Genomic DNA, 26,799 nt, shown 5'->3' on the forward strand with positions numbered 1-26,799 from the left:
CGCTGAACCTCAGATCTAATGAAGATCCGATCCTCAGCGCTGTAACGCCTACTTTTAGTCGCGATGGGCTTGCAGCCTGGTACAAGATTCTGGAACAGGGAGGGTGTGGTGATCTTCAGCGTCGAGAGGCTACATGCGGGGCGTGTTGGGCAATTTGGAGGCTGCTGCTGTTTTCCCACTGCCAGTGAAGGGAGTGGCCCACCGTACTGTAGGGTTACACTCCTCAAGCGGACCATGAAGTTTAGTCCGAGAAGTATTGGCGCGCAAAGGTACGGCAACACTAGGAGCTTGAAACGCTCGTAAACTGTGCCTTGCACCTTCAAAGTTACCACGCAACTCCCTAGCACGGTGACAGATCGGGACCTCGATGCCATAGAGATTGTCTGTTTGGCAGATTGAATCTGGAGTCCACACCGCTTCACAGTGTCTGGGTGGATAAAGCTCTCAGTGCTCCCGCTGTCAAACAGACAATAAATCACGTGGTCATTTACCTGGATGTTCATCATAGATTTGTCAAGTCTATGAGGCTTGGCCTGGTCCAGGATGATCGACGCCACCGTTGGTTCATGAGCGCCACTGCAGGCAGCTGAAATCGACGAGGAGGACCCCTGCTGGTCGTTCGCGGTTGGTGCCGACCAACATGGCCGCTCCCATAAGTCGCACGTGGGTGATGGCGCCAACTCAGCGACCCCTGGTGGTCACACACCTCTGACTCCGTCGACCGTAATGGCGTCGTCCTGGCCTCGCACGTGGACGAACCCCTCAATGATTTCGACGACGAAGACCCGAGCTCTGAAGAATCGCAGGCCGCACTGCCGTTCCTAGGTTTAGATCGGCACACTTTCGAATAGTGCCCTTTCTTACCGCAGGCGGAGCACAACACAGCCTTAGCGGGACACCGTTGCCGAGTATGCTTCGCTCCCCCACAGAAGTAACACCGTGGGCCGCCCAGAGCTGCTGCCGTCGTCTGGCCCGAGTGTGAGCACGCCATTACGCAGCATTTCGAACCCGAGGGACGAGGAGGGATTGGAGACTGCTCCTGCCACATTGTCTCCACGTGGTCCTCCGGATACAATACTAAGCTTTTGGAGGCCGTCTCGAGCATCTCCGCTAACTCGATTGCCTAGGTAAGGTTAAGGTTACCTTTCTCCAATAGTTTAAGTCGAATGTACGACGATCCGACTCCCGCCACAAACGCATCTCGGGAGAGGTCGTTCATGCTCTGCTCAGCCGACACAGCTTTGCAGTTACAGCCCCTGGCTAGCTGTAGGAGCTCATTCGCATATTCCTCCATCGTTTCGCCAGACTGCCGTCGTCGAGTGGCTAGGAGGTAACGAGCGTGTATTTCATTGGGCGGTTTGATATAACGCTTCTTCAGAAGCTCGAGGGCCTTAGTATAATTGGTGGCCACACGGATCGCGAGGTAGACAGTGTCGCTTCCCCTCGCATGGAGGACCCGGAGTCTGTCATCATCTGTACATATTTACTGTAATGAAACAGCCAATAATTATATACACTATCCCAGACTGAAGGGGTCCCAGCCAAAGTAGGGACTTTTATACCTCTCCCAGGAGGCGGAGCCTGACTGGGATGTACCACAACACTACAGTACAAAGGTGTAACAACCCCACCCTAACCCCAACAGCAACAAGTAGCACAACCCAACAGTAACATATGTACATCCTTGTAGTACTAGCCAGACCCTGGCTCAGTACTATCCAGTGGGAACCAACGATGGTTCACCACACAAATAAACTTCAAACCTAATTCAATGTGTGGTTGGATCCAGCATGCCTGAGAGGGCAGTGAGGCAGATTCAAATGTGGTTTTCATGAAGGAAGCACCTGAAGCTCGAAAATTTGCAGGGTGCCCCATAAGGGGCAGATGAATAGGACTAGCTATTCCTGCAGAGACCTGACAGAGGATGAAAAGCCTCCTTCTTTTCGACTATCATTCAATGATTGTAGGCTATCTCTATCTTCTCAATGTGCACTAATCTACAAATTTACAGATATGCACCTCCAACTTATTTCCTTGTTTTTACCTTTACTAGCAGGCATATAGTATTACTTTACATTTTAATAAAGAAGGGTTTCTAAATATATTTGCAAGATTGGGCTGCTCATCCTGTGACATTGCTTCTGGAAAAAAAAATACTAAGTATGAAAAGGTGAGGTTACTCATTAATTTATCCCATCAGGAACGACATCGTGAAACGTTGTAGTTATGCACTTTGCATAATATTTTTAAATAAAAAAACTGTACCTTTAAGTAAATATGTTGTTTTTACAGGCATAAATGTAATGCTTAAGTGCTACTTGCAATTATACTCCATTTATATTGAGATTTAATTCTATATTACTACAGCCAATAGCTGTGAGTTATGTGGTAATCATGACATTTTCTTTGACATTTGAAAATTTTGAATAAATATTCTCAATTATTTCCATATTACACATAGCAAATGCAAGAGCAGCCTTATTGAATTCTAATAAGCAATGGATACAGGATGGGCAATTTCCTTGACATAAAGTTTACCTTTTGTTCTTAGGATAATTCAGAGATTGACTTAGATTATGACTTGTAAAAGTAGCAGATATTCTCTGTGCATCTCCATTAAGAATAAGAGGTATCGATCCATTTAAAAAAAAATTTAGCAGCTCTGTTTGAAATTAATTTGTGGCATTTTTTTTAATTGAGCTGGAGAGGCCTGGCAGGTGGGAAGAATTGCATTCTATTATTGGAAAACCTTATCCTCATATAGACTAAATAAAGAAATCAATATAAAGCTGTGTAAACTAATTTTCTCCTACTAGGGACTGGAACGCTATCTTCAACATGTTGACAACTTTGAAATTTGTAAGATGGAAAATCTCACTTGTGTTGCATGAAGTTTCTGATTTTGGAAAGTGATGTGTTTTGTTTTAATTGAAAATTGATTGAGGGTATTTTACATCCCTCACCCCCACACCAGCATATATGAAGGAGTTGTGGGGGGGACACATAAAATAAAACACGTGGCCAGCCCATTACTTTCCCATCTACCCCCCAAGCTATGCCTCATCTGAGGGTGGGTGGTAAGGTGTCAGCTTAGCCCACCTGCCACGAGGCCAATTGAGGCACTTAAGTTGCCAATCAAAAGCCACTTGAAGGGCTTCTTACCGCTTATGCTGCCATAATATAGTGAGCAAGGGCAGGTAGAAGGAAAGTGCCAGCCCGCTACAGTGGGTAGCTACCACTGCTGGGTAACAATAGGTAGTTCCTGGGATCCCGCTTCTGGGAAATGCACATGGAACCAGGAATATGTCTCAAAGCCAGCCTGATACAAGTGGATATTTCTGCCACCTCCTCACCCCCCTCCTCACCCCCCCCCCCCCCCCCCCCCACACACACACACACAGACGTGTGCCCTTTTTCTTTCATTGTATTGAAACTGTTGAAATAAATGTCACTTTTCATCTGAATTATGGTTGAATGCCGGTTCTGTATGATCGTTTGCTATCCACTGAGAAGTCCACTCTGTATGTTGTTTCGACTTTGTGTAGCTGGCTGCATGTCCTATAGCATCAAAGGAAAACACTCAATGTGCACATTGTAACACTATCTGTTCTTTCAATTCGTGACAGTTGTTTTAAAGTTTTTGTGCTTGTTCAAGATAAAACCTGATTATGTGATTCACTGACTTAGATTGAAATAATAAATTATCAGAGCCATCACAAATCCAGCTGATTGTATATTCCAGCTCTCAGTGAAGTTGTTCACTGCCAACTAAAGTGGTTTCAGCCTTTAAACCCACAAGAATACAAACAGAAGCATTACTCAGATTTTATGAGTATTATTACTTATTGTTATTTGGAGCATTTTGTTGAACAATTTGTAGGAAAGAAAAAAATCAGACCAGTTGGCCGCTTTTCTCAGAATGTCAAAGAAAAGGCTAAAGAATCCTGTAAACATTGAAAAAAATAAGCCACAAAAATACAGGTTCATCAACATCTACTGCCTCACAGCGCCAGGGACCCGGGTTCAATTCTCGGCTTGGGTCACTGTCTGTGTGGAGTTTGCACGTTCTCCCTGTGTCTGTGTGGGTTTCCTCCGGGTGCTCCAATTTCCTCCCACAGTTCAAAGATGTGCGGGTTAGGTGGATTGGCCATGCTAAATTGCCCCTTAGTGTCAGGGCACTAGCTAGGGTAAATGCCAGGGGTTATGGGGATAGGGCCGAGGTAGGATTGTGGTCAGTGTAGACTTGATGGGCCCAATGGCCTCCTTCTGCGCTGGAGAATACTATGATTCTAAAAAGATTCACTAGGATGCTACTGGGATTTGATGATTTGAATTATAAGGAGAGGCTGGATAGATTGGGACTCTTTTATCTGGGGCTTAGGGATGATCTCATAGAGGTCTATAAAATAATGAGGGGCATAGATCAGCGAGATAGTCAACATCTTTTCCCAAAGATAGGGGAGTCTAAAACTAGAGGGCATAGGTTTAAGGAAAGAGGGGAGAGATACAACAAGGTCCAAAGGGGCAATTGTTTTGCATAGACAGTGGTGAGTGTCTGGAACAAGCTGCCAGAGGTAGTAGTAGAGGCGGGTACAATTTTGTCTTTTAAAAAGCATTTAGACAGTTACATGGGGTAAGTTGGGTATAGAGGGATATGGGCCAAATGCGGGCAATTGGGATTAGCTTAGTGGTAAAAAAAAAGGCGGCATGGACAAGTTGGGTCGAAGGGCCTGTTTCCATGCTGTAAACCTCTATGACTCGACGACTGTGGTCGCGATCTTCGCGGCCATTCCTGCCATGCTCCTGCTGCTGTGAGGTCGGAGAATTAGGAGGCCAGCCAAATCTCAGTTCACTGCAGCAGGATGGGAAAATCCCACCGCGTGAACAATGATAACATTTCGGCCTAACATTTTCGGTAATTATCTTTGTCAGAATTGTATACTGGAAAATAAATAAAAGCCCCTTTTCTACTGCTGAGCAACATGAGGCGAGCTGCAAAGAACAGGTAATCTCCCAATAAGCTTTAAAAAAAACTGTAAAGAAGTGCAGTTGCCAAATTATATATTGAGATCACCTCAGACATTGAAAGAACAAAAAAGGGTGATGAAATTAGCTAAGTAGATCAATGAGAAAGCAAGGGAAAGATGAGCAAAATAAAGGGTGCTTGTGAACCTACTTCCACTCACCTGATGAAGGAACAGCGCTCCAAAAACTCGGGAGACCAAATAAACCTGTTGGACTTTAACCTGGTGTTGTGAGACTTCTTACTGTGACTAAGGAGGAGGCAGTGGCTGGGTGATATCATCACTGGACTAGTAATCCAGCAACACAGCGCAATGCTCTGGTGGTCCAGATTCAAATCGTGCTACTACAGATGGTGAAATTTGAATTCAATAAAAATCAGGAATTAAAAATCTAATGATGACCATGAAACCATTGTGATTGTCGTATAAACCCATCACTCATGCCCTTTATAGAAGGAAATCTGCCATTTTTACCTGGTTGACCAACACGTGATTCCAGATCACAGCAATGGTTGACTCTTAAATGACCTCCTGAGAAGGACAATTAGGGATGGGCAATAAATGCTGGCTCAGCCGCATCCCATGAATGAATAAAAAAAATCTTTGACTTTATGAGCATGTCTTCTCATTGATATCCTTCACTATGGTGGCAGGACATAAATAGCATAGCTTCATCATGTCAACCTACTATGTTTTATTTATCCAAATCGAGTGCTGTATATTTGATTTAGTCAGCATCATCTACTTTTGCCTAAATGCAGCCCATATATGAAGGCAATTGCTAAAGTCAGAAACTATCATGAAGCATATTCACCTTGCATGACATTCAGAGTGGTTAATTTCAGGAAGGAACCCTTTTTGCCATAAGTACATTTCACTGGACCATAGTGATGACGTGCTTGAACAAACTGATTTGCTGACAATGAGTTAAGAGAACGGAAAGCTGGAAGTTTGGTGGAAGATAGATTACAGTGGGGAAGGGTAGTAGAAGAAGTTAGCTGATATTGTACCTGCACTTTTCAATGGAATGATCATGGATTATTCAGTACAAAAACAGAAAAGTCTCTAATTGCTCACCTGCTTGCTCCCCCTATCTTCTGGAGTACAGTGTGCGGTTTGTAGCGGGCTCCCTCGTTTTAACTCCACTCGTGGGCTTATTTTAGGTTTGGTTCTCCGTTACCCAAACCCCATCAATGCCCGAGTGATTCTCTCTCTCGCCGATGGAACAACGGCCACCTTGCGTCTACTTCACGAGAGTAGCGCTCCCGAGAGAGAGAAAAGGAAACTGCTGCCTATCCACTACCTGGCAGCCTTTCCTGAGTGGGCGGGTTCGAATCGCCCAGAGTACCCTCGGTTCTCGACTCCGGAATTATGGTAAGGGATATTAAAATGTGACCTGACCAGAGATAGCTGATGAGAAAATGAAAGAGCAAGATGGGCTCCAATTGAGTTCAAATCATATATCTTTTATTAAACACCAAAATTAAACCTCACCAACACCAGAAAACAACATATAGGTATCTTATACTCTATAACTATGACTATGGGAAACAAAACTAAACGGGCACAACCTCAATTCTAACTTTAAACAGTGTTAGCAATATCTTATACTATGAAAAGGTTCATGCACCCACCATTCCCACAAAAGCCGCCACTGCTATGTTACCCTCAGGAACTTCACGAATTACTAGGAAATACTCAGTTGAGCTGACCTTGACCGTCTGGGCTGGCTGTGTGCTGGAAAACAGCTATCTGCAACACAGTTCAGGAGGGTGAGAGAGTTGCCATGCGGGTCCGAAGAGAAAAGGAGAGAGAATGGCTGTGTAGCCACACTTTTTAAAGTTCAGATTTCAAAAGTCCCGTGAGCTCTGTCCCCACCGGCAATTGCAAGAACGATAATCCGAGATCGCTATCAGCTTCAGTGATAGCACAGTCTATTGAAATCACAAATGGCTGAGACTGCCTTGTCCAGTATGAATGGCCCATCGATGTTCCTAATCACTCTACTGGGGCTTACAGATTGCTTTCCCATCATGGAGATGGGTTTCTCCTTACTGCTGGATAGCCCCATTATCATATCTATTGTATCTTACCCAGGTACATTGTGGCTGGTATTGATCTTCCAATCTCGATGCAGGTCTGGTCTGGTGACGTCATCTGCTCCCTTTGTGATCCAGTTAATCTAATCAGCAGCCCGTCTGGAGCCTGACTGTTTGTGAATTCGACTGGAGGCAGGCAGGGCTGAGCCTGCTGGGAGAAAACAGCCAGTTTCTGCAGCCAAACGTGGCCACTTCTACCATCTAAATGACCAATGTGCATTTTACAGTCCTTATATGCGTTGGTGTTGCCCGAAAAACTTACAGGTTCTGGTCATTCTACGATCAGAAAGTATTGACTGCATACGAGAGGATACAGAGGAGATTTATGAGCATATTACCTGGACTTACAAGCTTTATTAATGAGGAAGAACTGGGTAAGCTGGTATTCTTTCCTTTGCAACAGAGAGGGCTGAGGGGAGATCTAATTGGAATGTATAAAATTATAGGAGGTGGTGGAATGCGATAAGTAAGATTGGTAAGTTATAGATAGAGAGCCATGTGGAATATGTGGCATGATCTTCCGGCTCTTCATTTCAGCGGGATCTTCTCACCCCGCCGACGGCACACAACTGCTGCATGTTTCCTGGCGGTGGGGAATGGAATCAATGGAAAATCCCATTGACACCAGCGGGATCAGAAGATCCCACTGCCGGCCAATGGCATGTCCCCTCCTGCCACCGAGAAAAACGTCGCAGGTAGGCCAGAGAATCCCACCGATGATGTTGTGGCAGTAGTAGAGACTTGGCTCAAAGAGCAGCAATAGGTATTTAATATTCCTGGATACAAAGTGCTCAGATAAGATAGGAAAGAAAGGACAAAGGGTGGTATTATTGATCAAGGAGGACACTGCAGTGCTGGAGAGAGGATATTCCACTGGGGTCAAGGACACAATCTATTTGACTAGATCTAAAACTGTGACATTGCTCAGTGTAGCCTATAGGCCACCAACTAGTGAGAAAGATGAGCAAAAACAAATTTTCTAGGAAATTACAGAGAAGTTCAAGAAATAGAGAGCAGTTATAATGAGGGACTTTAATTATCTGAATATAGACTGGGATAGTAATAATGTAAAGGGCTGGGAGGGGCAAGAGTTTCCAGAATGTGTTTAGGGGAATTTTCTACAGCAGTATGTTTCCAGTCCAATGGGAAAGGAGGCACTGCTAGGCCTGGTTGTTGGGAATGAGATGAGGCAAGTGGAACAAGCGTCAGCAGGAGAACATGTAAGAGACAGTGACCATTGTGTCATAAGGTTTTATCGGTTGGCTTTGGAAAGGACAAGAATAAGAATAATTAAGTGGGGGAAAGTCAACTTCAATGGGTTAAAAATGGATCAGGCCTAAATAAATTGGAATGAAAGATTATCAGGCAAAACTTTATGGAACAATAGTTTGAGTACAGTCAAGGTATATTACCACAAAAGGAGAAAGGTGGGGCAAACAAATCCAGTGGCCCCTGGATGGTGAATGCAATAGAGATTAAGATGAAGCAGAAAAAAGTGCCTATGACAGTTATCATGTGGATAATACAATTGAGAACCATGCAGAATGTAAAAGGTTCACAGGAGAATTGAAAACGTAAATAAAAAAGCAGAGAGTATGAGTAGAGACTTGTGGCTACCTTTAGAGGGAATTCAAAAAGTCTTCCATCGGCATATATATAGTAAAAGGTGGTAAGAGAAGGATTAGGACAATTTACGCATGGTGACAGGGGGGCAAGGCTGAAGTACTAAATGACTATTTTGCATCTGTCTTTACCAAGGAAGAGGAGGCTGTCCTGATGATGGTGAAGACATCCTGATCAGACACTTGAAGGATGTGAAATTCATAAGGAGAAGGTATTGGATCAGTTTTCTGAAGTTAAAGTGGATAAAACATCAGCACCGAATGAGATATATCCAAGAGTACTGAGGGAAGTAAGAATGGATATTGCTGAAAAGGGACTTGCTGTGAAAGCTGTTCACCTTGCACTCATCAGGACAATTTTCAAGAATACCAATAGAAAAGGGAACAACAATTATGTTGTATGAAAAGAGAGTGCTGATTGGTTGACAAGTGGTAGAGATATTGCCTCTTCCTTAGGTTTGGGTGGTACTAGAGAACTGGATAAATGTTACACCCTTGAACAAGGGGACAAGAATAAGCCCATCAACTGCAGGCCAGTCAGTTTAAGCTTGGTGCTGGGAAGCTTTTAGAAACAATGGGTGGAATCTTCCAATCTCAGTATTTATGTTGCGTGTTAAGTGATAAAGGAGTGAGACACCCACACTGACTCCTAGGAGGAAGGCCTAACTGCATCTTCTGCCCATCAGGCAGCTAAGTGGATAATGGTGAACCTTCCCCAACTGAGACTGGAAATTCTTGCACTTGGGTGGCACCATAGAGGAAGCCGTGGCTACCAGAAAAACAACACCTCCTGGAGTCCCAGGATCACAAAGCAGCCCAGGGAAAGTCCCGGGGTGGAGGGGGCATTCTTGTGGGATGGGAGCCAAGAGTTTATAATGGATTTGTCCAAAGATCAGTGTGAGGACTCCTGGTTTTCGCATCAATGACCTAGACCTTGGTGGACAGGAGACAGTTTCAAGATTGTGAGTTGTGAGTCATGAGAATGATTGTACGGAACTGCAAAAGGACAGAGGCAATTTGGTAGAATGGGTGGACAAGTGAATGGTGTAATTTAATGCAGAGAAGTGTGAAGTGATTCATTTTGGTAGGAAGAATGCAGAGAAACAATATAAATTCAGGGTACAATTCCTAAAAGGGTGCAGGAACCGAGGGACCTGAATGTTAATGTGCATGAAGCATTGAAGTTGGCATCACAGGTTGAGAGAGCAGTTAATAAAGCGTTCAGCATCCTGGGCTTTATCAATTCACCAATAAAGATAGTGAGTGCAAAGGTAAGGAAGTTTTATTACATTTTCATAGAAAACTGGTTCAGCCCCGGCTGGAGTATTGCATTCTTGGCACCAGACTTCAGAAAGGTGGAGAAAAAATTCACGAGAATGGTTCCGGGGTGAGGAACTTCAGTTACATAAAACAGCAGGAGAAGTTGGGACTCTTTTTCTTGGAAAAGGGAAGGTTGAAAGGAAATCTAATAGAGGTATTCAAAATCATCAGGGATCTGAACAGAGTAGACCGGGACAAACTTCTGATTGTTAGAAAGATAGAGAACCAGAGGGCACAGATTCAAGCCAGTGACAAGAAGCAATGACAACAAGGAATAATTTGATTAGGGATAGTCAGCACGGTTTTGTGAAGGGTAGGTCGTGTCTCACAAACCTTATTGAGTTCTTTGAGAAGGTGACCAAAGAGGTGGATGAGGGTAAAGCGGTTGATGTGGTGTATATGGATTTCAGCAAAGCATTTGATAAGGTTCCCCATGGTAAGCTTTTGCAGAAAATACGGACACATGGGATTGAGGGTGATTTAGTGGTTTGAATCAGGAATTGACTAGCTGTAAGAAAACAGAGGGTGGTGGCTGATGGGAAATATTCATCCTGGAGTTCAGTTACTAGTGGTGCACCGCAAGGATCTGTTTTGGGGCCACTGCTGTTTGTCATTTTTATTAATGACCTGGATGAGGGCGTGGAAGGATGGATTAGTAAATTTGTGGATGACACTAAAGTCGGTGGAGTTGTAGCCAATGCGGAGGGAAGTGGCAGGTTACAGAGGGACATAGATAAGCTGCAGAGCTGGGCTGAGAGGTGGCAAATGGAATTTAATGCGGAAAAGTGTGAGGTGATTCACTTTGGAAGGAGTAACAGGAATACAGAGTACTGGGCTAATGGTAAGATACTTGGTAGTGTGGATGAACAGAGGGATCTGGGTGTCCATGTGCATAGATCCCTGAAAGTTGGCATCCAGCTTGATAGGGTTGTTAAGAAGGCATATGGAGTGTTAGCTTTTACTGGTAGAGGGATTGAGTTTCGGAGCCAGGAGGTCATGCTGCAACTGTACAAAGCTCTGGTGCGGCCGCATTTGGAGTACTGCGTACAGTTCTGGTCACCGTATTATAGGAAAGATGTGGAAGTGTTGGAAAGGGTGCAGCGGAGATTTACCAGGATGTTGCCTGGTATGGTGGGAAAATCGTATGAGGAAAGGCTGAGGGGCTTGAGGTTGTTTCTGTTAGAGAGAAGAAGGTTAAGAGGTGACTTAATAGAGGCATACAAGATGATCAGAGGATTAGATAGGGTGGATAGTGAGAGCCTTTTTCCTCGGATGGTGATGGCTAGCACGAGGGGACATAGCTTTAAATTGAGGGGTGAGAGAAGTGGTGAAGAAGGCATATGGCATGCTTGCCTTTATAGGACGGGGCATAGAGTATAAAAGTTGGGGTCTGATGTTGCAGATGTATAGAACGTTGGTTCGGCCGCATTTGGAATACTGCGTCCAGTTCTGGTCGCCACACTACCAGAAGGACGTGGAGGCTTTGGAGAGAGTACAGAGGAGGTTTACCAGGATGTTGCCTGGTATGGAGGGGCTTAGTTATGAGGAGAGATTGGGTAAACTGGGGTTGTTCTCCCTGGAAAGACGGAGGATGAGGGGAGACTTAATAGAGGTGTATAAAATTATGAAAGGCATGGATAGGGTGAACGGTGGGAAGCTTTTTCCCAGGTCGGTGGTGACGTTCACAAGGGGTCATAGGTTCAACGTGAAGGTGGGGAGGTTTAACACAGATATCAGCAGGACATATTTTACACAGAGGGTGGTGGGGGCCTGGAATGCGCTGCCAGGCAAGGTGGTGGAGGCGGACACACTGGGAACGTTTAAGACTTATCTCGATAGCCATATGAACGGAGTGGGAATGGAGGGATACAAAAGAATGGTCTAGTTTGGACCAGGGAGCGGCGCGGGCTTGGAGGGCCGAAGGGCCTGTTCCTGTGCTGTATTGTTCTTTGTTCTTTGTTTGTTATATAGGACAGATGTTAGAGGTAGGTTCTTTATTTAGAGAGTAGTAAGGGCGTGGAATGCCCTGCCTGCAGCAGTAGTGGACTCGCCAACATTAAGAGCGTTCAAATGGTTATTGGATAAACATATGGATGATATTGGAATAGTGTAGATTAGAGGGGCTTTAGATTGGGTCCACTGGTCGGCGCAACATCGAGGGCCGAAGGGCCTGTACTGCGCTGTTATGTTCTATGTTCTAACATGAGGAAAAATGTGTTAATGCAGCAATTAGGATCTGGAATGTGCTGCCTGGGACTCTGCCGGAGGGAGGTTCAATCAAGCCGCTCAACAGGGAATTAGATTGTTATCTGAAAAGGAAGAATGTGCAGGATTACTTTTCACAGTAACTTCATTGCAGTGTTAGTGTAAGCCTTGTGACAATATTGAATAAACTTTAAACTTCAGAACCCTGTTTCTTTCTCCACAGTTGTTGCCAGACCTGCTGAGTTTTTCCAACATGTTCTGTTTTTCCTAAAGTTAATGTCAGACACTCAAGTATGGAAATAACTTGGGTTGCTACTAATATTTTCAAGAAGTCATTAAATACTAGAGACTAGCATTTGTGACTCCAGGTTTTGAAAGAAGGAATGAAAACATGGAACTGAGCATAATTTAATCTTTATTGCAGCATTCATAGGGGAAATGCTTGCAAAGGTGTAGGAGAGGGGTGAACGAGTGGAATTCCAGTGTGCATTTTAAATCTCTCATTGGTCACAATATTAAGATGTTAAATTATGTCAATAAAGTAACAAGGTAACTTCACTTCTTCAAGAAAAACAGTATAAAAATAAAGTCCAGAACAGATAAAAGCCATTTGACCCATCAAGTCCATTCCTGCCAGAGTTTGTTCCTTCAACTACACTCTTACTTCAACCTCCAAAATCACACATTGCCTCCATACATTACACAACACCAATGTCTAAATCTTTCTATGTCCATTTTGGTGTTTTTCATGAATGGGCAAGAGATGGGATTGCACTGGGAAATGGCACTTGTTGATTGTTCCTTTAGATAGCCAGCACAGACAAGTGAATGACCTCCTGTACTGTAGCCATTCTGTGATAGTTGGGAAAACATATTCAAAAGAAGTGGTACAGCTGAGAATACGCCACCTTCAGCAGTTTTAGAATTTTCCATAACGACTAGTGAGTAATTTTAGATGTCATAGTCAGGGTGTGTGGAGTGAACAGGCTTCCTTGTGCAATCCCATCTCTTGCCCATTCATGAAAAACACCAAAATGGACATAGAAAGATTTAGACATTGGTGTTGTTTAATGTATGGAGACAATGTGTGATTTTGGAGGTTGAAGTAAGAGTGTAGGTGAAGGAACAAACTCTGGCAGGAATGGACTTGATGGGTCAAATGGCTTTTATCTGTTCTGGACTTTATTTTTATACTGTTTTTCTTGAAGAAGTGAAGTTACCTTGTTACTTTATTGACATAATTTAACATCTTAATATTGTGACCAATGAGAGATTTAAAATGCACACTGGAATTCCACTCGTTCACCCCTCTCCTACACCTTTGCAAGCATTTCCCCTATGAATGCTGCAATAAAGATTAAATTATGCTCAGTTCCATGTTTTCATTCCTTCTTTCAAAACCTGGAGTAATAAATGCTAGTCTCTAGTATTTAATGACTTCTTGAAAATATTAGCAGCAACCCAAGTTATTTCCATACTTGAGTGTCTGACATTAACTTTAGGAAAAACAGAACATGTTGGAAAAACTCAGCAGGTCTGGCAACAACTGTGGAGAAAGAAACAGGGTTCTGAAGTTTAAAGTTTATTCATTATTGTCACAAGGCTTACACTAACACTGCAATGAAGTTACTGTGAAAATCCCCTAACCGCCACACTTCGGCGCCTATTCAGGTACACAGAGAAAATTTAACATAACCAATGCACCTAACCAGCACATCTTTCGGACTTTGGGAAGAAACCGGAGCATTCGGAGGAAATCCATGCAGACACGGGGAGAACGTGCAGACTCCGCACAGACAGTGACCCAAGCCGGGAATTGAACCTGGTTCCCTGGCACTGTAAGGCAGCAATGCTAACCAATGTGCCAACTGTGTACAGTTCTGGTCACCCTATTATAGAAAGGATATTATTAAACTAGAAAGGCTGCAGAAAAGATTTACTAGGATGCTACCGGGACTTGATGGTTTGAGTTACAAGGAGAGGCTGGATAGATTGGGACTTTTTTCTCTGAAGCGTGGGAGGCTTAGGGGTGATCTTATAGAGGTCTATAAAATAGTGAGAGGCATAGATCAGCTAGATAGTCAATATCTAGAATATCTGGAATACTGGCCTTCATCAATAGAGGAATTGAGTTTAGAAATCGGGAGATAATGCTGCAGCTGTATAGGACCCTGGTCAGACCCCACCTGGAGTACTGTGCCCAGTTCTGGTCACCTCATTACAGAAAGGATGTGGAAGCCACAGAAAGGGTGCAGAGGAGGTTTACAAGGATGTTGCCTGGATTCGGTGGCATGCGTTATGAGGATAGGTTGAGAGAACTAGGTCTTTTCTCCTTGGAGAGGCGAAGGATGAGGGGTGATCTGATAGAGGTGTATAAGATGTTGAGGGGTATTGATAGAGTGGATTCTCAGAGGCTTTTACCCAGGGCTGTAATGGTTGCCACAAGAGGTCACAGGTTTAGGGTGCTGGGAGTAGGTACAGAGGAGATGTTAGGGGTAAGTTTTTCACTCAGAGGGTGGTGGGTGCGTGGAATCGGCTGCCGGTAGTGGTGGTGGAGGCGGATTCGATAGGGATTTTTAAGAGACTTTTGGATAAGTTCATGGAAGTTAGTAAGATAGAGGGTTATAGGTAAGCCTAGTAGGTAGGGACATGTTCGGCACAACTTGTGGGCCGAAGGGCCTGTTTGTGCTGTAGCTTTTCTATGTTCTATGTTCTATCTTTTCCCAAAGGTAGGGGAATCTAAAACTAGAGGGCATAGGTTTAAGGTGAGAGGGGAGAGATACAAAAGTGTCCAGAGGGGCAATTTTTTCACACAGAGGGTGGTGAATGTCTGGAACAAGCTGCCAAGAGGTAGTAGTAGAGGCGGGTACAATTTTGTCTTTTAAAAAGCATTTAGATAGTTACATGGGTAAGATGGGTACAGAGGGAAATGGGCCAAATGCGGGCAATTGGGATTAGCTTAGGGGTTTAAAAAAAAGGGCGGTATGGACAAGTTGGGTCGAAGGGCCTGTTTCCATGCTGTAAACCTCTATGACTCTATGACTCTGTGCCAACGTGCACCATGCAAAAAGCTTTGTTCTCATGTGTAACACACATGGATATATTGCAAAGATTGAGTACACTATCACATTTATTGAAGTCACTAGTTTCAATGATTTGAGTGCACTTGGTATGACTTGGTTATATTAAACATTTTGCAAAAGTGGCAGCAATAAATCCAACAAAAACACTATTCACGGTCAAAATATGAGGTCCTTCTTAAAGACCTGATCAGTGTTAACAGCTTGTTAACATACTGGAACATTTCTTATATAGTCTACCCTTCTATTTTCTTCCATGGTCACCTCTGTCTTGAATACAAGAGCATCATAATATATATTCAAGAGCTGTTATGATCCAAGTAGGGACCATTAACCTCTGTTGTAAAACAGACAAAATTTGAATTCCCAGGTATGAGGATAAGTCCACAAGCTTCCATGGTTTAAACATACAAAAGAAATTTTACTATATGAAAGTCAGCAAAACAAACACTTGACACCATCCATCTTGTACTCTGACATGAGGTAAACATGAATTAACAGGCAAGCAGTGGTTGAACACAAGCCACAAACCACACACCACATGGCAGATAACACAGACGTCAGCAAACCACCCAGACATTGTAAGTCATCAAAATCATTAACATTCTGCCTTCCTCGCAAGGGATTTCAGTTCCTTTCTTTCAAGGATCTAGTCTTTAATTTCCCTCGACAGCAGCACCAATTCAGACTTCCCCAGTGACTGCTTGCTACTCAAGCCCTTCTCCTGAGACTTCATCCCACTGGATTCACAAGACTCCACACCAGCCATTAATTACAGGCATGATTCTATCTCTCGAGCTACTCTAGGCACGACACCACTGCTGCTGGACTTGCTTTTGCCCCCAGCTGCCAACTTCATGGAGCAGGCAACTTCAGTTCAGCTTCACTGGGCTGACAACTGTGCTTGGGCTTCTCTGAGATCCAGTTTCCCACACTCCTCCGAGCTCTGGGCCATCTTTGAACCCCAGCTGCAGAAAGCTAATGACAGCATTATGGAGCTAACAACCTTCTGCTGTCTCCTCGGTTTCAGACCAACTTTGTCACAAGGACTAATTTTGCACTGCAAATTGTCCCGTGGTTACATTTTCACACTCCCCAGATCCTGTGGTCAGATTTTCAGTTAAAAAAAAAATGTGCAATAGGAAATCTTTTGCATATACACATTCTGTCCCTCTGAATCTCTCTGTGATTGTGTCAATGTCAGCCCTCATCTCTATGGCAATGCACCATGGAAACACTGACAACGGGCTACATTTCGGCCATTGGTTTTCACTCTGTGAGTGAAATCTCACCTGGATAAAATCTCATCTGGAACAAATTTCACCTGGAACAAATCTCACCTGGAACAAATCTCACCTGGAACAAATCCCACCTGGATGAAATCCCACCTGGATGAAATCCCACCTGGATGAAATCCCACCTGGATGAAATCCCACCTGGAACAAATCTCACCTGGAACAAATCTCACCTGGAACAAATCCCACCTGGAACAAATCCCACCTGGAACAAATCCCACCTGGAACAAATCCCACCTGGAACAAATCTCACCTGGAACAAATCTCACCTGGATGGACTCTCATTTCTCCTGAAACACATCAGCTGAGCAACAGGCACAGATCCCCACAATGCTCTTGCAGAAAATCAGCACACCAAAAACCAAAGCATATCAGGAGTTATTTTCCTCGGCCCTAAAACACAAACCTAAAAAGAAATTATCTCGCAAAGCACTAAGTGGATTCATCTGGACAGCAGTTCAGCACAATTGAAATTGTCTGCCTTTGGAAATCAGCCAAGTTGTACAACAAAAGACAAGAATGGTACTTTGATTTTATGGTATTTGTACAGCAATGCAGAAGATTCTGGTATGAACAGTTTTCTGCAATTTTCCTTCTAATACTCAGTCCATTGTAATTATGGTCATCCCTTCCTTATGTTTATTGTCTGTGATTGCTGTGGTAACTAGGACTGAAGCACTCAAGGGTACAGGCCATTTCAATTCAGCTACATATTGCTCCTGAAGTGTTGGCATTTCACTAGAACACTGGGAGGACAGCAATTGAATATTAAAGCTCATAATATGCTGTTAGCTCATTTGGCTTGAAGCAAAACTCTTTCTCTTTGATTAGTAATATTTACATATGTACAGGCTGAAAAACTGGACAGCAATAATAAATGATCAAACGGTCATGATCAGAGCTATGACTATTAAAGAAAGACAATAGAACTGTACTGAATGTATTACACCATATGTGTTTCATAAATTTTTAAAATGTTTTTAATTATATTCATCTCAACCAGACAAGATCCCTTCCTGCTCCACATCGGGAATTGACGTGAAAAATCATAGGTTGCAGATACATATATAGCTAAAGAAAATTTTGAAGCAGAATCAGGGGAAATTATCATGAGCAATGAGGAAATGGCAGTGATATTGAACAAATATTTTGTGCTCACCTTCACAGCAGAAGACACAAGGTACACACCAGAGATAGAAGATGACCTAGGGGCTAATAAGAGTGAGGAAATTAAGGCAATTAATATCAACAGAGTAATGGGTAAGATGGGTATAGAGAGATATGGGCCAAATGCGGGCAGTTGGGAATAGTAAAAACAAACATGGACAAGTTGAGCCGAAGTGCCTGTTTCCATGTAAACCTCTAGGACTCAGAGAAAAATTGTGGAGAAGCTCAATGGACTAAAATGCAACAAATCCCCACCCTGGGATTCTAAAAGAGAAACTTGCAGAAATAGTGGGCAGAATCTTCCCATAATTTATCAGTGTCAGCTTAGTGCGAAAACCAGCCTGTATCTCTTCTGCTGCACAGTTGAGTGTGCACTCGGTGCATAGAGAATCTGGGGGCGTGGTTTGCGCGATCACTCTGGCAGGGTGGGGCCTGATAGAGTTGGCAATGCTGGCTCCGCAGAGATTGGGGAGGCATATTTAAAGGGCGCTAGACCTGTGTTGGAATGAAATTCCCACCACACCACCACAGACATGGAGGACAACACCCACCCCCCCTCCCCCCACCAAAGGAAAGTCAGGGCACTCCCCCTGGCCTTAAAACAGGTAGCAGGGCATCCCACCCACAGACATTGTGTCACTTCCCTCCATCCCCCATATATAGGGGAAGCCCTCTCCCCACCACCAAAAATGGGGCTTCCCACTGGGGCTGCCACTTTGGTGCTGCCAGACTGGCACTGCCTGGTTGACAAAGATGCCAGCCTGTCCTGGTCACTCCATGCAGACACTATTGTCAAGAAAGCCCACCAACTCTTGGCATGCCCGTTCCAACTCTCACCAACTTTTACAGATGCACCATAGAAAGCCTCCTTTCCAGTTGTATCACAGCTTGGTATGGCTCCTGCTCTGTCCAAAACTGCAATAAACTACAAAGGGTCATGAACGAAGCCCAATCCATCATGCATATAGAACATAGAACATAGAACATAGAACAGTACAGCACAGAACAGGCCCTTCGGCCCACGATGTTGTGCCGACCTTCATCTGAAACCAAGATCAAGCTATCCCACTCCCTACCATCCTGGTGTGCTCCATGTGCCTATCCAATAACCGCTTAAATGTTCCTAAAGTGTCTGACTCCACTATCACTGCAGGCAGTCCATTCCACACCCCAACCACTCTCTGCGTGAAGAACCTACCTCTGATATCCTTCCTATATCTCCCACCATGAACCCTATAGTTATGCCCCCTTGTAATAGCTCCATCCACCCGAGGAAATAGTCTTTGAACGTTCACTCGATCTATCCCCTTCATCATTTTATAAACCTCTATTAAGTCTCCCCTCAATCTCCTCTGCTCCAGAGAGAACAGCCCCAGCTCCCTCAACCTTTCCTCATAAGACCGACACTCCAAACCAGGCAGCATCCTGGTAAATCTCCTCTGCACTCTTTCCAGCGCTTCCACATCCTTCTTATAGTGAGGTGACCAGAACTGCACGCAATATTCCAAATGCGGTCTCACCAAGGTCCTGTACAGTTGCAGCATAACCCCACGGCTCTTAAACTCCAACCCCCTGTTAATAAAAGCTAACACACTATATGCCTTCTTCATAGCTCTATCCACTTGAGTGGCAACCTTTAGAGATCTGTGGATATGGACCCCAAGATCTCTCTGTTCCTCCACAGTCTTCAGAACCCTACCTTTGACCCTGTAATCCACATTTAAATTAGTCCTACCAAAATGAATCACCTCACATTTATCAGGGTTAAACTCCATTTGCCATTTTTCAGCCCAGCTTTGCATCCTATCTATGTCTCTTTGCAGCCTACAACACCCCTCCACCTCATCCACTACTCCACCAATCTTGGTGTCATCAGCAAATTTACTGATCCACCCTTCAGCCCCCTCCTCTAAGTCATTAATAAAAATCACAAAGAGCAGAGGACCAAGCACCGATCCCTGCGGCACTCCGCTAGCAACCTGCCTCCAGTCCGAAAATTTTCCATCCACCACCACCCTCTGTCTTCGATCAGACAGCCAGTTATCTATCCAATCGGCCAACTTTCCCTCTATCCCACACCTCCTTACTTTCATCATAAGCCGACCATGGGGGACCTTATCAAACGTCTTACTAAAATCCATGTATATGACATCAACCGCCCTACCTTCATCAACACACCTAGTTACCTCCTCAAAAAATTCTATCAAATTTGTGAGGCACGATTTGCCCTTCACAAATCCGTGCTGACTATCCCGGATTAATCCGCATCTTTCTAAATGGTCGTAAATCCCATCCCTAAGGACCTTTTCCATCAATTTACCAACCACCGAAGTCAGACTAACCGATCTATAATTACCAGGGTCATTTCTATTCCCTTTCTTAAACAGAGGAACAACATTTGCCACTCTCCTGTCCTCTGGCACCATCCCCGTGGACAACGAGGACCCGAAGATCAAAGCCAAAGGCTCTGCAATCTCATCCCTCGCCTCCCAAAGAATCCTAGGATACATTTCATCAGGCCCAGGGGACTTATCGACCTTCAGTTTATTCAAAACTGCCAATACATCCTCCCTCCGAACATCTATTTCCTCCAGCCTATTAGCCTGTAACACCTTCTCTTCCTGAAAAACATGGCCCCTCTCCTTGGTGAACACTGAAGAAAAGTATTCATTCATCACCTCGCCTATCTCTACTGATTCCATACACAAGTTCCCACCACTGTCCTTGACCGGCCCTAACCTCACCCTGGTCATTCTTTTATTCCTCACATAAGAGTAAAAAGCCTTGGGGTTTTCCTTGATCCGACCCGCCAAGGACTTCTCATGTCCCCTCCTAGCTCTCCTCAGCCCCTTTTTCAGCTCGTTCCTTGCTAACTTGTAACCCTCAATCGAGCCATCTGAACCTTGTTTCCTCATCCCTACATAAGCTTCCCTCTTCCTTTTCACAAGACATTCCACCTCTTTTGTGAACCACGGTTCCCTCACTCGGCCATTTCCTCCCTGCCTGACAGGGACATACCTATCAAGGACACCCAGTATTTGTTCCTTGAAAAAGTTCCACTTTTCATCAGTGCCTTTCCCTGACAGTTTCTGTTCCCATCTTATGCCCCCTAATTCTTGCCTAATCGCATCATAATTACCTCTCCCCCAATTGTAAGCCTTGCCCTGCCGTCCGGCCCTATCCCTCTCCATTGCAATAACAAAAGACACCGAATTGTGGTCACTATCTCCAAAGTTCTCTCCCACAACCAAATCTAACACTTGGCCCGGTTCATTTCCCAGTACCAAATCCAATGTGGCCTCACCCCTTGTCGGCCTATCCACATATTGTGTCAGGAAACCCTCCTGCACACACTGCACAAAAAGTGCCCCATCCAAACTATTCGACCTACAAAGGTTCCAATCAATATTTGGAAAGTTAAAGTCCCCCATGACAACTACCCTGCAAACCAACTTCCCATCCATGGACACAGTCTACACTTCCCGCTGCCTCGGAAAAGCAGCCAGCATAATCCTCTATTGTTTTCCAAAACCCATTGTTTCTGGAATGGTCACAGCAGATTGGAAATTAGCAAATATAACACTTGTTCAAAAAGGAGGGTATCAGAAAACAGGAAATCACTGGTAATTTAGCCTAAAATCATTTGTTGGGAAAAGGCAAAATGTCATGAAGGGAGTGTTATTGGTGCATTTAGAAAAGTATCACACGACTAGAATAAGCCAACATGGATATCTGAAAGTTTGAGAAATGTATTAGTTTTTTTTAGTACGTAACTAGTGGGGCAGATAAGGGAACCAGTTGTTGTAATTTGAAAAGGCATAAGACAAGGTGCCACCTAAATACTTAACACACAAGATAAGGGCTCATGAAGTTGGGTATGATTAGCACGGAAAGAGGAAGGAGGAGGAATAAAATAGGGCATTTTCAAGTCGGACAGACTGTGGCTTATAAAGTGCTGCATGGATCAGTGCTGGGGCCTCAGCTATTTGATTCACGGGATGTGGGCGTCACTGGCTGCACCACTATTTGTTACCCACCACAAATTATCCTTGAACTGAGTGACTTGCGAGGCCATTTCAAAGGGCATTTAAGAGTCAACCATATAGCTGTTGGTCTGGAGTCACATGACGGCATTTTCCTTCCCGAAAGGGTATTAGTCAACCAGCTAGGTTTTTACAACAGTGGTTTCGTGGTCATCATTAGACTTTTAATTCCAGATTTTTATTGAATTACAGGCGGCACGGTGGCACAGTGGTTAGCACTGCTGCCTCACAGTGCCAGGGACTCGGGTTCGATTCCCTGTTTGGGTCACTGTCTGTGCGGAGTCTGCACGTTCTTCCCGTGTCCACGTGGGTTTCCTCCGGCTGCTCCAATTTCCTTCCACAGTCCGAATGCTGGTTAGGTGCAATGGCCAAGCTAACTTCTCCCTCAGTGTACCCGAACAGATGCTGGAGTGTGGCGACTAGGGGATTTTATCAGTAACTTCATTGCTGTGTTAATGTAAGCCTACTTGTGACACTAATAAAAAATAAAATAAACTTTGAATTCAAAGTACACCTTGGTGGGATTCAAATGCAGGTCCCCAGAGCATTACCCTGGGTTTCTGGGTTACTCGTCTAGTGACAATGACATTGTGCCACCGCCTCCCCTTGCAATATATTAATGACTTAGACATTGAGAGAGAGAGAGTAATGTATATAGATTTGCAGACAAAATACTAAGCGAGGTGGAAATGCAAACTGTAAGAAGGGCACGGGCTGAAAAGAGATATAGGTAGGTGATCTGAATGGACAGCAAGATAGCAGACGCGATATAATGTGAGGAAGTGTCAGATTATTCATGTTGGAGATACAAATGGAAAACAGTTTTTTTTTAAAGGTGTGAAACTTGTAAATGTTGATGTTCAGAGGGGAGTTGGGGCTTCATGCAAGGAACACAAAAAGTAGCATGCAGGTGGAGAAGCAAATGACATGTTGGCTTTATGGGTACGAGACTTAAGAGGTCTTGCTACAATTGTATTCTAAGAAGTCTCTCAACACCAGGTTAAAGTCCAACAGCTTTATTTGGTATCACAAGCTTTCGGAGCGCTGCCCCTTCATCAGATCCACTCACCTGATGAACGAGCAGCGCTCTGAAAGTTTGTGATACCAAATAAACCTGTTGGACTTCAACCGGGTGTTGTGAGGTTTCTTACTGTGCCCATCTCAGTAAATGCCGGCATCTCCACATCATGGCTACAATTGTATTGGGCTTTGGTGAGACACTTCTGGGATACTGTGTGCAATTTTCTTCTCTATAACGAAGTATATACTTGCCTTGAAGACAGTACAAGAGAATATGGGGCTAGAATGGTTCCTGGGATGAGAGGGCTGGCTTATGATGAGCAGCTGAGCACACTGGATCGATATTCTCTGGAGTTTAGAAGGATTAAAATGGATGCTATCTTGCATTAAGCTGATCTTTCTCTACACCCTAGCTATGACTGTAACACTACATTCTGCACTCTCTCCTTCTCTATGAACGGTATGCTTTGTCTGAATAGTGCACAAGAAACAATACTTTTCACTGTATACTAATACATGTGACAATAATAAATCAAATCAAATCAAAAGGTGCGCTCAATGAAACCTTAGCCTGGATTTCTACAGTCTTGGAGACTCCAGTGACCTTCCAAACTGATGGGCAGATCTCACACCTGCACGTCCTGCCCCATTTCTGACAGATCCTATTTCCATCGAGGGTGGAGGTTGGGTGTTGGGCTGGAGGTTGGTAGGATGTGACTCCAATTTGTGGACACAGTATGGTACAATACCTGAGGAGTCACGAATAATGTTGAATGTTATGCAAACATCAGCAAGCATCCATACTTATGATAGAAGAAAGGTGAGTGATGAAGCAGCTGAAGAAGATTCGGCCAAGGAACTACCCTGAGGAAATTCTTCAGTGATGTCCCTGATTGTGGGACAACGGGATTCCTGCCAGCAATGAACGGGACCGGTGAATCTTCCCCAACATCCTCCACATTCCCTCCTTTACTAATCTCTGATACAATGATCACTCTTAGCCATCACCTTGTTGTTTAGAATCATAGAAATTCACCAAGGCTCCTTCCACAATATTTTCCAAACCCAAAACCCTACCACCTAGAAGGACACAGGCAGCAGATGCACAGGAACGCCACCAGCTGCACGTTCCTCGCCACACACCATCCTGACTCATTGGTTTCATTGGTCAAAATGGAGGTAGTAGCTAACCCCTTCAAGGGATGTTCACTGAGGAAGAAGCCATGTGACCTGCTACTCTAATCAGGGATATAGTTGTAGATTCACGAGGAGGTGTTGAGGCTTGTCCCAGCAGTTGGGCCCCAGGGCTGGAATTTTCTGGTCTGGCACGCCCTGCTGTCACCGCCTGCGAGAATGGAGAATTTGATGCTCAGCCAATGCTGCGTTCACAGCACTGGTACCGGAGAATCCCACTGCAAGCAAGGTCAGAGAATTCTGGCCTCCAGCTGAGCGTGGAAAGACTGTTTAAAGCACTCTGTAATTAGTTGCTTATAGTTGCAGTAAATCGTTGTGTTTTATAAGTTAACTGGGGAAGTTAATCCTTGAAATTATTACAATGGACCTCATAAATTAATAAAATTAAAATGGTTTATTGCCCTCATCATTATCCTGAGATTAGATTAACAATATTCAATTTACTTCTGAGTATTTATAATGATTTGCCGTCATATAGACAGACAATTGTGATTATATGTCAGCATTTATTCTGAACTTGGTCAATTTTATGTATCAGAGACAACTGCGAATACAAACACTATCTATCAATGAGCACCTATGTCCTTGACATGCATACAAAAAGATTAATGAGTGGGATATTCTTGTAAGTGTTCTCATAGTATCCTCTGTCCAGTACTTGTTGTTTATCTTATGCAATTCACCATCTATGTTAAGGCAGTGGACATGATGACTTTACTGAAAAAGTAGACTAAGTGAGCTGTAATGTTTTAAAAGTACCTAAAAACTACCCTGAAGACAAGCCAAAGATAATAAGGTTATATCCCACCAAACATTAATGAGAATGTTCTTCACAAGCAGTGTAATTCTGCACTAGTGCTGGTTCTGTTAATTAAAACAATTTGACTTTTTTTTATTGTGGTAATGAGACCATACGACAAACTCTAATTGAGGTCTGAGACATTTTATTATCTGTGAGCATTTTAACATTAAAATGTTGTTATCGATTCTCAGAAACCTAGCCAGAAATGTAAAGATGGATAATAAGAGTTTCTATAGATACTTAAATAAGAGTTAATTATGTGAGTGTTGGTCCCACAGAATATGAATCTGGGAATTAATAATGGAAAATAAAGAAATGGCAGATGAATTGAACATATATTCTGCATCGGTGTTCACTATAGAGAGTACAAGTAACATCCCAGAAATAGCTGTAAATCAGGAATTGGAAGGGAGTGAGGAAATCCAAAAAGCAGGAAACTACAAGCTTAATATCTGTCACAGGGAAAATGTTGGAAGCTGTTATTAAAGATGTTATGGCAGGACACTTGAAAGTTTCAAGGCAATCAGGCAGAGTCAACATGATTTTGCGAATTTATTGGAGTTCTTTGTGCTGTGAATAAAGAGATGTACTTAAATTTCCAGAAGGCATTTGACAAGGTGCCGCATCGAAGGTTAATGCAGAAAATGAAAGCTCATGTTATAGGGGGTAACATATTGGCACAGATAGAAGATTGGTTAGCTAACCAATGGTAGCCATAAATCAGTCTTTTACTGGTTCATGGGATGTAACAAGTGGCATGCCACACAGATCAATGCTGTTGACTCAACTTGTTACAATTTATATCAATGATTTGGATCATCATGGTGTCGCTGTCAAGATCTGCATTTTTTACACATCCATCTTTGGCATCGAGAAGCTGAGCTGCATTCTAAAGCTCTGCTGCCAAATCATATTCCACATTGCATCACATCACCCATCACTGAGGTGTTTAGGTTCATAGAAATCCACCAAGGCACCTTTCCAACACCTTCCAAAACCACAACTTCTACCACCTAGAAAGACAAGGCAACAGATGCAGGGGAACGTCACCGTCTGTTAGTTCCAATCCAAGCCAAACACTATCCTGACTTGGAAATATATTGCCGTTCCTTCACTATTGCTGGGCCAAAGTCCTGGAACTCTCTCCCAAACAGCACTGTGAATGTACCTACACCACATGGACTGCAGCAGTTCAAAATCTTGCTGGCGAGAATCGTGATTTCCAAGTTTCGCTAGATCTTGAGCCATTCCCACGGATGGCGACTGTGGGCTCAAAATCGCCCTTTATAGCTCTCCTTCCAAAGCCTCGGATCAATTCTGTCTTTCTCAACCTTTCTGCTACTTTCAGTGATTTGTACACACACCCGTCTCAGGTCTCTCTGTTTTTCCATGCCCTTTTAAATTGCACCATTTTGTTTATATTGCCTCTCCTCATTCTTAAAACCAAAATGAATCACCCATCCTTCTCTGTATTTAAACTTCATCAGCTCATTCCACCAGCTTGTCCACGTCCTGTAGTCTATCACTATCCGCCTCACAGTTCACTTTTGAAATGCTGGATTCAGGATTCAATCCTGGACCGGGGAGCGGCGCGGGCTTGGAGGGCCGAAGGGCCTGTTCCTGTGCTGTATTGTTCTTTGTTCTTTGTTCTTTGTTCTCTACATCCAAGTCTGGACCTTTAATATAGATCAGAAAAAACAGTAGGCCTGGGTAAGATGCTCTTTCGGGGAGTCGGTATACACTCGATGGGCTGAATGGCCTCCTTCTGCACCATAGGGGTTCTATGGTTCTCAGCAGCTGAATTTTGTCTGTTTGAAGTCCTTAACCCTTTTAAGTCTCATGGAGTTTATTTTTAAATGGATTTCCAGCACAGAATAATAATTCTGTCTCCAGGCACATGAGTTCTTACTGGAGCATGTACCCCTAAC

The 26,799-nt window shown here is 43.8% G+C and overlaps 1 protein-coding gene across 7 annotated transcripts in view; it reads left to right on the forward strand.

Moving 5' to 3' along the window:
• Positions 1–26,799, forward strand: part of LOC144504323 (catenin alpha-2) — a 1,369,240-nt gene that overhangs the window by 417,780 nt on the left and 924,661 nt on the right. The gene's annotated exons all lie outside the window — the stretch shown is intronic.

This window comes from Mustelus asterias, chromosome 1, assembly GCF_964213995.1.
Source record: "Mustelus asterias chromosome 1, sMusAst1.hap1.1, whole genome shotgun sequence".
NCBI classification, from domain to species: Eukaryota; Metazoa; Chordata; class Chondrichthyes; order Carcharhiniformes; family Triakidae; genus Mustelus; species Mustelus asterias.